Raw genomic sequence first — 13111 nt, forward strand, 5'->3', positions numbered from 1 at the left:
GTGCACAAAAGCAACTTCCAAAAATTTTGTGAGTCGACAGAAACAGCCAGCTGCCTGGACAGTCACCTGAGGTTTCTCTGCAGTGTTGGGGCATCATCTTCAGCCTATAGGCTTAGCGTATCTGACAGACTCATTTGTGAAGTAGGTTGTACACAAGGTCAACAGTTCAACCTCACACTGGGTGAGAGCAGTCCATGTACCAGAAACACCTGAATTCCACTAGTGTCATGTCATGATTCAGGATTTTAAATTCTGGAAATTGTTGATGGTTTTTGAATTCAGCTGTCAATTCTTCTTGGCTGTGTATATATGGCTTCATCTAAGCATCCCCTTCTCCACATCCCTCTATTAAATGCCAGTCTACTATTGAGAGGCGTGAGCTTTCAGTTGCTGTTCCATTGCACAACAGAAGCCATCAGCCCACTGCCTGTTCAGCTGCCTTCAAAGAAAAGGGCACTGTATCTTTTCCAGATTGTGAAGGCCACTTCAGGGATGGTGCCATATTGTCCTGGCCTCAGAAGATGCCGTCTGATAAAGCCATAACCACACTTGTTTTGGCAGGAATCGGTAGTCCTTTGTTTCGTGTTCTGTCTGTCCATTTTGTCCTGTTGATACGAGGATACTTTGTTGTCCAGTGGCTAACTTTTGCCACAATGAAAGTTAACTCCATATGCAGTTTCTTCAATGCCCATATTTTCTCTGAAGTAGATTGGTACTGCCAGGAGCCGACATGTCTCAAAAAAGAAAAATTTCTAAGTTATTAAAACATTTTAAATGCCATATTCTGTAGATCTCTGAAGGGTTTGAAGATGACCTGTCTAAAATACATCTGCTCAATTTTTAAAACATATCTAATATGACTACAATTTCTATTGTAATGTCTAACTACTAACTTTCATTTCTTTATATCCTAATAGTTGGTAATAATGTCAAGTATTTAAAACTAGTAATTGTCTTTTTCTTTTCTTTTCTTTCTTTCTTTCTTTCTTTTTTTTTTTTAAAAACAAGAACCTTAAATCTAATCTCCTTTGCTTAGCCTTTTTCCTAACCCTTGACAACTTGTAACCTACCCCCCTAAATAATGAAAATTATCCCAGACCCAAAACCCATTAAAAGAACCAAAAAACCACCCGCCCCACACCACTTCTTTGGCAATGTGGGTGTCATATTCTTAAAATTGCTTCCTGCTGGGTATGGGCGAAGTTATCTTTATCCTGAAAGAAAAATTTAGGTTAATTGTCAAATTCTAGGAAAGGTAACTATATCCTTCATTATTATCCAGTCTGTGTATAAAGCCAAAGTTCAGGGTTTATCTCAAGTCCTTATTCAAGTAGTCTTTGAGACTGGATCATCTCAGCTAGTCATCTCAAAATTGCTCTGAGCACCTTGTAGTTCAAAGCTGATCTGTAGATGATGTTTGTCAGTTTAGTGATATTATTATTATCCACGTGGAATTGTTGTTGTTGTGTTTGTTGTTGTGGGGCCCCATCTTCTTCCTGGAGATTTCAGTTGATGTTAGGCCTGGCCATGATTTCCTGCAGAAAACTGATAAGAGACTCGAACACAAAGACATATATATGCAGCTAATTGAAGCCTTTTTTCTAGAATTAGTTAGTACTCTATATGACCATTCATATCTTAACAAAGTTTAAAATGTATGTATATATATATATATATATATATATCAATCTTGTAAATTTTGATATAAAATTTATACTTTAAGAAAAGTTTAAAGAATCAGAATAGAATCAAAGAGTTGAGATTAGTAATAGAATAGTCCCTTAATTAATTTGGCTTTTGTCCTGTCCCATAGCAGAAAATGGCTCTTTTATTCTGGCATGATACAGGGAGTTTGTATTTTCATTTTAACAACATGCTTGAGTTTAAAGAAGGAGAGAGCCATTCTCCAACTCCAAAGTCAGCTTTAAATTTTAATTGAACTGGGACTATTAGAAAACCAATAGTGTTAAATCTTTAGAGAAAAGCAGAAACAAACATTTAAGAAGACATAAAATTTTTTAGATAATATATACCCATATGCCATATACTCCCATATACTCTGTTTCCTGGGATAGATGATTTGTCCCTTTTCTTCAGTTGTCTCATTTGTCTTGTGTCCTTCAGATTCCTTAACCTTCATTCTCCTAAAAGACAAAAACAAAAACCTTCCCCCAAGACTAATTTTGGGGATGTTCCTTTTTGGCAAGTTATTATCTGATTAAATGAAAAGACATGTGTTACAGGTACAAGTTAGTTTAAATTGGATGTTCATGCTGGTTGATGAACTATCACCTCCTCTAATTAAGAGGTTTCTCTTGTTCAAATCGAACCTTTATCAATTTTGATGGTATCCACAGCTTATCTTCTCCTGTAGAAACAAAAGCAAAACCTCGTCCCCAACGTAATACATACCCTGGCTTCCATTCTGAGGTCAGCACATCCTTAAAGTATATAGGTTGATTTAATTCTGTAGTTTTTTCTATTACCCAATGTCTCTCTGCAGCTGTTGTTCCTTTCTCATTGGCATTCAGAAAATTCAAAGTTAATAGAGCATTATGCAGTCTATTTCTGGGGGTTTTTGTTACTCCTTTCTGTTTATTTAGCATATCCTTTAGAGTTCTGTTTGATCTTTCTATAACTGCTTGACCTGTAGGATTATGTGGTATACCTGTAATATGCTTTATATTGTAATAAGCAAAAAACTGTTTCATTTTAACAGAGACATATGATGGAGCATTGTCAGTTTTGATTTGTGCAGGTATACCCATGATGGCCATAACTTCTAGCAAATGAGTGATTACAGAATCAGCTTTTTCAGAACTCAAAGCAGTTGCCCATTGAAATCCTGAAAAAGTATCAATGGTGTGGTGTACATATTTCAATTTTCCAAATTCTGCAAAGTGAAACACATCCATCTGCCAAATTTCATTCCTCTGAGTACCCTTTGGGTTACATCCTGCTGGTAATGGCGTTTGATTATAGAAGGAACAAGTAGGACATTTCTTTACTATTTCTTTGGCTTGTTGCCAGGTTATGGAAAAATCCTTTTTTAAACCTTTACTATTGACGTGATGTTTTTTATGAAATTCTGAGGCCTCCAGCACATTTCCTACCAATAATTTATCAATCTCATCATTGCCTTGTGCTAAAGGGCCTGGCAAACCAGTATGAGATCGGATGTGAGTTATATATAAAGGATGACTCCTTTTCCTGATTGTATCTTGTAATTGAATAAATAGTGAAGTTAATTCTGAAGCATCAGGGATAAATTCTGCAGTCTCAATGTGTAATACCACTCTTTCAGCATACTGAGAGTCAGTTACTATGTTGAGAGGTTCTGAAAAATCCATTAATACCAACAGAATAGCATACAATTCTGATTTTTGCACTGAATTATAAGGACTTTGTACCACTTTACTTAAATTTTCTGATTTGTAACCTGCCTTTCCTTGTTTGTTGGCATCTGTATAAAATGTACGAACTCCAGATATGGGTTTTTGCCGTACAATTCGAGGCAAGATCCAATCAGCTCTCTTTATAAAATCAATTCTGTTGCTTTTGGGATATTTGCTGTTAATTTCTCCCAAAAAATTACTGCAAGCTCTTTGCCAAGGTTCACTTTCTGTCCATAATTTTTCAATGTCCTCCTTAGTTAATGGTACGACAATTTCTGCTGGGTCTATTCCTGCTAATTGACGAAGTCTCAATTTTCCTTTCCAAATCAAGTCAGAGATTTTTTCCCCATAAGTTTTTAATTTTTTATTTGGTTTATTTGGTAAAAATATCCATTCCAATATAATATCTTCCCTCTGCATTAATATTCCAGTAGGGGAATGCCTAGAAGGTAAAATAACCAAAATGCAATCCAGCTTTGGATCAATACGATCCACGTGCCCTTCATGTACTTTCTTTTCTACCAAGGCCAATTCTTTCTCAGCTTCAGGTGATAATTCTCTTGGACTATTTAAGTCCTTGTCACCTTCTAAGGTTTTGAACAAATTAGTCAGTTCATCATTTTTTACCCCAACAATAGTTCGTAGATGAGAAATATCTCCAAATAATCTTTGAAAGTCATTAAGAGTCTGTAGTCTATCTCTCCTAATTTGCACCTTTTGGGGTCTAATTTTTTGTAGCTCTATTTTATATCCTAAATAATTAATAGAATCTCCTCTTTGTATCTTTTCAGGAGCAATTTGTAATCCCCAGCAAGGCAAAATTTTCTTTACTTCTTCAAACATTCTTTCTAAAGTTTCTGCATTTGAGTCAGCTAGTAAAATATCATCCATATAATGATAAATTATAGATTTAGGAAATTTTTTACGTATCACTTCCAATGGCTGTTGTACAAAATATTGACACAGAGTTGGGCTATTTAACATTCCCTGTGGGAGGACCCTCCATTGAAATCTTTTAACCGGTTGAGAATTATTATAAGTAGGCACTGTGAAAGCAAATCTTTCTTTGTCTTTTTCTTGTAAGGGTATTGAAAAGAAACAGTCTTTTAAATCAATAACTATGAGAGGCCATCCTTTTGGTAACAGAGTAGGCAAAGGAATTCCAGATTGTAGAGAGCCCATCGGCTGAATTACTTTGTTAATTGCTCTAAGGTCTGTTACCATTCTCCATTTACCAGATTTCTTTTTAATAACAAATACAGGAGAATTCCAAGGGCTGGTTGACTGTTCAATATGCTGAGCATTTAACTGTTCTTCTACCAGCTCTTCTAAAGCCTGGAGTTTCTCTGTTGTTAAAGGCCATTGCTGAACCCATACAGGCTTGTCTGTTAACCATTTTAAAGGTAGAGCTGTTGGTATTTTTGGAGGATTATCAGTTGTTGTGCCCTGTTCTTGTATAATATGGATGGCTGGTGACCACTCAAAATAATGCCTTCTAATATTTCTCTCAGAAACATGTGCTAGTTTATGATTTGTTTCTGAGACTGGAGGGATTTTAATCTGAGTATTCCATTGTTGCAACAAGTCTCGACCCCACAGGTTCATAGCTATGTTAGCGACATATGGTTTTAATTTTCCTCTCTGTCCTTCTGGACCTATACATTCCAGCCATCTTGCACTCTGTTTCACTCCAGATAATGTCCCAATTCCTAACAGTTGAACGTTTACCTCTTGAAGAGGCCAAGCTGGATGCCAAAATTCTGGTGCAATTATGGTAATGTCCGCACCTGTGTCTACCAGACCAGACAACAAAACACCATTTATTTTTATCGTTAATTTTGGTCTCTGTTCATTAATAGAAGTTTGCCAAAAAATTTTCTTTATGTTTTCTCCTGAATTTTCTATTCTCTCTGTTTCATCATCCTGACCAGCATGATTTATTCCAATAGTCATTTGGTTATTTAATCGCTCAGAGCAGGGATTTCCTCTACAGCTGCAGGAAAGGTTTGAACTGGTTTTGCTATGGGGGCCTGCATGAGGCCCCTCCGGGAGTTTCCCGAAAACTGAGGCAAAGGATTACCCTGTCTGTCCTTTGTTGATCTACATTCGTTGGTCCAGTGTTTTCCCTTACCACACCTTCTGCATACTCCAGAAGGAAGGGGCATTCTGTTGCCATTGTTCCTTGAAGAAACATTGCTTCTAGGAATGACCTGTTTACAGTCCCTTTTAAAATGTCCTTGCTTTCCACACCCAAAACATCTAACACTCCTCAAACCTTTTGAAATTACTTCTCCTACCCACGTATCATGCTCATCAACCTCAACATTAATTGTTTCTCTAATCCAATCTTCCAAAGGTGCAGATCTTGCCCTTAACGGCCTGATTATTCTTTTGCATGCTGCATTCGCATTCTCAAATGCCAAAGCTTCAATTATTGCCTTACTAGCTTCTGATCCTGAGACCATTCTGTTTACTGCTGAAGCCAGTCTTTCTAAAAAATCTGTGAAAGATTCTTTTGGGCCTTGCATAACCTTTGTGAATGACTCAGGTTTTTTTCCTGGTTCATCAACTCTGTCCCATGCATTCAAGGCTGCCATTCGACATAAAATTACGGTTTGAACATCATATAAACATTGTGTTTGTACTGAAGCATATTGGCCTTCTCCAATAAGCTGATCCTGACAAACTTGTATTCCTTTATCCCTCCATTGTGTTTCTACGTTTCTAGCTTCCTCCTTAAACCACGTTAGAAATTGAATTCTCTGGCTGGGTTCCAGAACAGCTTGTGCAAGGTCCCGCCAGTCCTGTGGTATAATCCTATTATATGTTGACCAAGAGTTTAACATTTGCTTTACATATGGGGAATGCATGCCATAAGATACTATTGCCTCCTTAAACCTTTTAAAATCCATCAGTTCAATTGGAGCCCAGATATTTTGTGTAGCCATTTGATCAGGCATCTGCTGTACGGTTACAGGATAAATTAAGGATGACTGTGTGAAAACAGGCTTTCTTTCTGTAACCTTATGATCCAAACTTGAACCAACTTCACTGTTAAAATTAACAGGTTTTTCTAAAGCTGTTATCCTGGCACTTAAATCGACTATCTTTTTAAATAGTAAAATGAGAATAAGCATGGTGATAAACTGCATAATTCCCATAATACTAATCTTTTCATATAGTTGTTCCATTGTCAGACTGCCTAAAATTTCAAAAACCCAATTTTCTTCCAATGTACACAGAAAACCCATTTTTTTTTAATGTGGAAAAAATTTGTCTTTTAAATAGTTTCCTTTATGACTTACCAAATCTGCGTAGAACAGTAGAAATCCGAGCGAATTTCAAAAGAGCCACCTAGTGTCCTAGGTGTGAATCCAGAGAGAGAAAGAGAGAGAGACAGAGAGACAGAAACAGAGAGACAGAGAGAAAGCAAGAGAGAAAGCGAAAGCGAAAGCGAAAGTGAAAGTGAAAGTGAAAGTGAAAGCGAAGGGGTAGCCGGCTAAAGCTTAAAGCCAGCCACTTGTTCCCTCTTGAGCCGAGTCAAGGCTTGGCTTTACAGGCAGGGGCCCTGTTTAGCAGGGCAGGCCTGAGCTGTTTGTAGCACTGGCTTTAAGCAAGCAGCTCACAGTCCAGCCTGAGCCCAAGCAGACCTGGGACGGGGCTAGGGAGTCGGCTGCTCCGGCTAGGGAGCCGGCCCCAAGCAGTTTTTAATGGATTCTTGTCACGTTGGGCGCCAGATGTAGATGTAACCAATCGTATTATTAAAATAAGAAACACAGAGCCAATGTAAAAGAGAAAGCCGAGAGGTCAGAGCTCAGAGATAAAATCTTACCTCCTGCAGTGCTCCTAGCTTCCCCGAGAGAGGGAGGTACTTCCTGTGTCCCTGTTTAAATAATCTTTCTGTTCTGCCTTCTCATTGGTTGTAAACCCAACCACATGACTGCCTCATCACTGCCTGTAAGTACCGCCCTCCAGGTCTTAAAGGCGTATGTCTCCAATACTGGCTGTATCCCTGAACACACAGAAATCTACCTAGCTCTTCTAACCACCACGCTCTTACTATGGCTCTAATAGCTCTGACCCCAGGGCAACTTTATTTATTAACATAAAATTAAAATAACATTTCAGTACAAATAAAATATCACCACAAGAAGTTGTTATGTAAAGTTCAAAGGGTGAAATGGTAAGTAAGGAATTCTGACTGCAGAAGAAATAGTCTCCCCTAGGGAAGAACACACAGCTTTACTGAAAGAACTGCAAACAGGACACATTTAAAATGGAAGGATGTAAGTAGAATGAGGCAGAAGGGTACTCCAAGGATGTCTAAATGATTAGAAAATGTAGAGTAGAACCAATAAAATCCAACCTCCTGCATAAGTATTATAAGTGAACCCATTATTTTATAAGATAATTAATATACAAATTAATGTGAACTCAGATGCAGTCTGACTCAAGTTCATAGTTCTGCACCCCAATTTCTATGATCTCTCTCATATCAATTTTCCACATTTTTCTCTCAAATCTAATGAAAATGCAAGGTGTTTTGATTTCTATCATACTGACGTGAATTGTAAGTTAAACATACATGTGACAGATCACAAGAAGAGATGACAAGTCCTAGTCATAATATAAAATCCCAAGTATCAGACAATAAAATAAAAATAAGAATGCAATACATTGAGGGCCACAGTATATCACCACTTTCCCCCTTTTGTTGTCTAATAAAAAATAAAAAAAATAAAAAATTTATATCTAATATAAGAATAACTATACAATAACAACAATAACTATATACAATATATACAAGAAATAAATACATTAACAATGCCTAGTCCATTTGCATTTGACAAATTCAGAGAAAAACTTCATTATCTATCCTGTTAGTGAGTCCAAAATGCTCAAATTACTTTCCATCCTAACTTATATTACCAACAGAAAATATCTTTTATGTCTTTCAAACTTACACATTTTACATCTCATAGTGAGTTTATTTTGTGAAATTGTTATCAAGGAAACCTGTAACTACAACTATCTAATCTTCAACTCTCTCAGAGACCTGAGAAGGAAATATTACCTAGTAAAACAGGAAGTGCAAACAAGTGACACCCAAAAAAATGTGAGTTATGACAGAAACAGCCAGCTTCCTAGACAGTCATCTGAGGTCTCGCTGCAATACTGTGGCATCATTTGTCTAACAGGCTTAGAATATCTGACAGATTCATTTGTGAAGCAAGATGTACGCAGTGCCTACAACTTGACCATACAATCAGTGCAAGTGTTCCATGTACCAGATAACCATGAATTCTGCCAGTGTCCTGTCATGATTCAGGATTTTAAATACTGGTAATTTCAGGTATTTTTGGAATTTATCTTACTGTTCTTTTCAAATTGTGGGTGGCTTCATCTCCTTTATTAAATGCCAGTCTACCATTGAGAGGCCAGCCTCCATCAGTATAGATTCTTACAAGAATAACTGTTCCAGCTACTGTTCCACTATACACCAGGATCCATCTGCCCACTGCCTGTTCAGCTGCCTTGGAAGAAAGGGACACTGTACCTTTTCTGGATTGCAAAGCCACTTCAGCGATGGTGCCATATTGCCCTGATCTCCAAGGACACCTGTTGCAAAAAGTGCAACCACACTTGTCTTCATAAGGATTGACTGTCCTTTGTTTTGTGTCCTGCCTTTTCATATTGAATTGCTGTCAGCAATCGATGTGAGGGCACTTTGTTGTTTAGCTGTTAACTTTTGCCACAGTGAAAGTAAACTCCATGTGGAGGTTCTTCAATGCCCATATCTTCTCTAAAGTAGTTGGTGCTGCCAGGAGCAGATATGTCTTATTATCATAAAAAATAAAAAAATATATGTAATAAAATTATTTTAAATACCATATTATGTAGATCTCTTAAGGGTTTGAAGATGACCTGCCTACTGAATATACATCTCTTTTTGACCATGAAAACATACCAAATATGACTACAAGCTCAATTGTAACATCTAACTACTAACTTTTATTTCTTTATATCCCAATCTTTGGTAATAATTACTTTAAAGTATTATCAAATTGCATTACATTGTTAAATGAACTGTATAGGTACAATATCCTCAAGAAGGTTAGAAATATATGTACAATATATCAATCTCAAATTGGCATCAATATACATAACTTTTGTAGGATATACAAAAATCCAATCCAATGTAAAATATATAAAACTTGTATTTGCTTTCTAAAATAAGATTCAATAATCTACCTCTTTATCTTATCATATCTATAAAATTCAACCTCAGATTTGAAGCAATGTACATAATATGTATATATACAAACATCTAATCCAATGTAAAATAATATGTATATATACACAAACATCTAATCCAATGTAAAATATTTAAAACTAGTAGTTACCTTTTAAAAGTAGATTCAATAATCTACCTTTTTATCTATATCATATCGATATCCTCACTTTTTTGTTTTTGGAGTAAATACAATAATCTTACCTTTATTCTATTATTTGTATAACTTTTTTCAGAGTAGATTCACTGGTCTACCTCTTATCTGTATCTTCTTTTTTCTTTTTCTTTTTTTAAAAATAAGAACCTTACATCTAACCTCCATTGTTTAGTATTTTTCCTGATCAATAACAATAACAACTTGTAACCAACCATTCTAGACAATGACAATTATCGAAAGCACACTGAAAGACAAGACACTACCTGCCCCACATCTTTGGAATATGGACATTGTGTTCTCAAAATTGCTTCCTGCACTATAGTGGTGTTGGCATCTTTAGGGGATCCTGAAAACAAAAGTTTTGGATTAATTGTCAAGTCCTGGGAGAGATAGCTGTGTCATATGTTGTCCAGCCTCTGCATAATGCAAAAGTACAGGGCTTCTATCAAATCCTTGCTTGATTAATCTGTGAAGCTGGATCACCTCAGCTTGCCGTCTGAAAATTGTCTTGAGGAGTTTGTAGTCCAAAGCTGATCTTTTGGTATTTTTGCATCTTAGTGTTATTATTATTATTGTCCATCTGGAATCATCAAACAACAACAACAACAACAACAACAACAACAACAAAACCCAAAAAATCTTCTCCAAGCTTAACTTTGGATATTTTCCCTTTTGGCAAGTTATATCTGATTAAATGAAAAGCACTTGTTAGTGGTATAAGTTAATTTTTAATTGGATGGTCTTGCTTGCCTTTAATGGCCCAATTACCCCCTTGAATGCTTTACTTGCAGTCTCAAAAGTTGGAGTCCACTTAGCTCATACACATTTCGCATTTGGAAGTTCCTGTAATGTTACTGGGTAGATTAAGTTTGGTTGCTTGAAAACAGGCTCTTTCTCTATAACCATATAATTCAATCCTGAGATAGGTTCACCTTTAAATTCTTTTGTCTGAGTCTGACTTTATAATTCATTTTCTTTTGTCTGAGTCTGACTTTATAATTCATTTTTACAGGTTTTTCTAAAGCTTTTATCTTCACAATCAAATTGGCCAACCTTTTTAATGCTAAAATAAAAGTATCAAACAAATAATATCCATAATTTATGTTACATACATTCTATCAACACTAATTACCCTCTTATCTAATTGTTCCACTTTCAGAATGACCAATGATTTATCAAACAGAGACTAAATTCCGTCCATTGTGAAAATATTTCACAGTTTTTAATATGGGAAAAATTCTCTTTTAACTAATTTCTCCCTTTAACATATCTCTATTGACTTACCAAGACTGTTGACTGCATAGAACAGTAGAAATCTGAGGGAATTAAAGCAGCTACATAGTGTGATGGCAGTCTGAGATGAGAATCCAGAGAGAGCTCATACCCACCAGGAAAAAAAAAGTAAAAAACTCCTCCAGCCAAGGTAGAGTGGAGATCCAGCTGTGTGCAGGTATGGAATGAGCCATGCAGCTCAGGTCTGAGCCAGGGACCTGTAAGGCCACAAGTAGGTTTTTATTGAATTCTTGCCACAATCATTGGAGCACCAATTGTAGAAAAATTGCTAAATGGTCTCATTAAAGACAAAACCAAGAGCCAGAAATTGGGGATAAAGCCTGAGAGAGATCAGAGGAATAGTAAAAGCCACAGCTATCCTCACCTTATCAATTCTACAGCTTCCAAAGCAAGCTACTTCCTGTCTGCCCACACCTGAATACCTTTCTTCTCCATTCTTTTATTTGCTCTCTGAGCCCAGCTACATTACTTCTTCTTCCTGTCCAACTCTGTCACTTCCTGTCTGTCTGTACAGACCTCAAACCTCAATGGATAATGCTGGGATTAAAGGCATGTATCACCATGCCTGGCTCTGTTCCCAGTGTGGCCTTTAACTCACAGAAATCCAGACAGATCCCTGCTTCCCAAATGATAGGATTAAAGGTGTGTGCTATCATTGCCTGATTTCTATGCTAATATAGTGGCTAGCTGTTTCCTCTGATCCTTAGATAAATTTTACTGGGAGATAAAATATACTGGGGGAAACAATATATCACCACAATCTCACATAAACCTGAAACAGAGAAATTTAAGCTGAAGGTTTCCTTTGCCCTATATGTACTATGAACCTCTGAATAAAATAGACTAGATTTGTGTGAGAATCAGATCATGAAGTCTCAGCAGATCTGGCTTCCATGTTCCCCATCTTGGACATCGGTCTTTCCAGTCACATCAGCTCCAACAATAATGACCTTATTTACACCAATAACCTCATAAAATTACAAATTTTTAATAAAATTCACAGGTATTAAAGTTTAGAGGCTTAACATAGCCATCTAGGAGACACAAATATAGACTCACTTATAACCTTTGTCAAGATAATAAAAGTGCCGACCCCTGTTATACTCAGTATGCAATTGTTTTCAAAACTTGCTCTTTTGTTCTGAAGATTAACATTAAAGTGTGTGGAAATACTCAGATTAGAAGATAGCTGCTATATTCAACTTAGCCACTTAGGTTCTATGAAGTAATAGAATGGAACCAATGTGTAGTTATGCCTAACATGTTTTTTTTTTTTTTTTTTTTTTTTTTGCACAGGTGAAATGAAATCTATAAGTATAGCACTTTCTATAGAGTACTAATTCTGGAAAAAAGGCTTCAATTAGGTGCCTATATATGTCTTTGTGTTTCAATCTATATCAGTTTTCTGCAGGAAATCACAACTAAGTTTAACCTCAAATTTGAACTCTCCAGAAAGATAATGGGGCCCCATAGCAACAATTCCACGTGGACAATAATAATACCACTAAACTGACAAACATCACCTACAGATCAGCTTTGGATAAACAAACTGCTCAGAGCAATTTTGAGATGGCTAGCTGAGATGATCCAGCTTCAGAGACTACTTGAACAAGGACTTGAGATAAGCCCTGAACTTTGGCATTATGCAGAGACTGGACAACAAATGCTTTAGTTACCTTTCCTAGAATTTAACAATTAACTCAAAAAATTTCTTTTCAGAATAAAGATGCCTTCGCTCATAACCAGCAGGAAGTAATTTTAAGAAAATGATGCCCACATTCCCAAAGAGGTGTGGGGTGGGTGTTTTTGGTCTTTCAATGGGTTTTGGGCCTGGGATTATTTTTACTGTTTAGGAGGGTTCGTTACAAGTTGTTGTTAATGGTTATGAAAAGGGCTAAGCAAAGGAGATAGATTTAAGGTTCTTGTTCAAAAAAGAAGATATATTGAAATGATAGAATACAAGGTAGATTATTG

This window comes from Peromyscus maniculatus, chromosome 23 (assembly GCF_049852395.1).
Source record: "Peromyscus maniculatus bairdii isolate BWxNUB_F1_BW_parent chromosome 23, HU_Pman_BW_mat_3.1, whole genome shotgun sequence".
Classification (NCBI taxonomy): domain Eukaryota; kingdom Metazoa; phylum Chordata; class Mammalia; order Rodentia; family Cricetidae; genus Peromyscus; species Peromyscus maniculatus.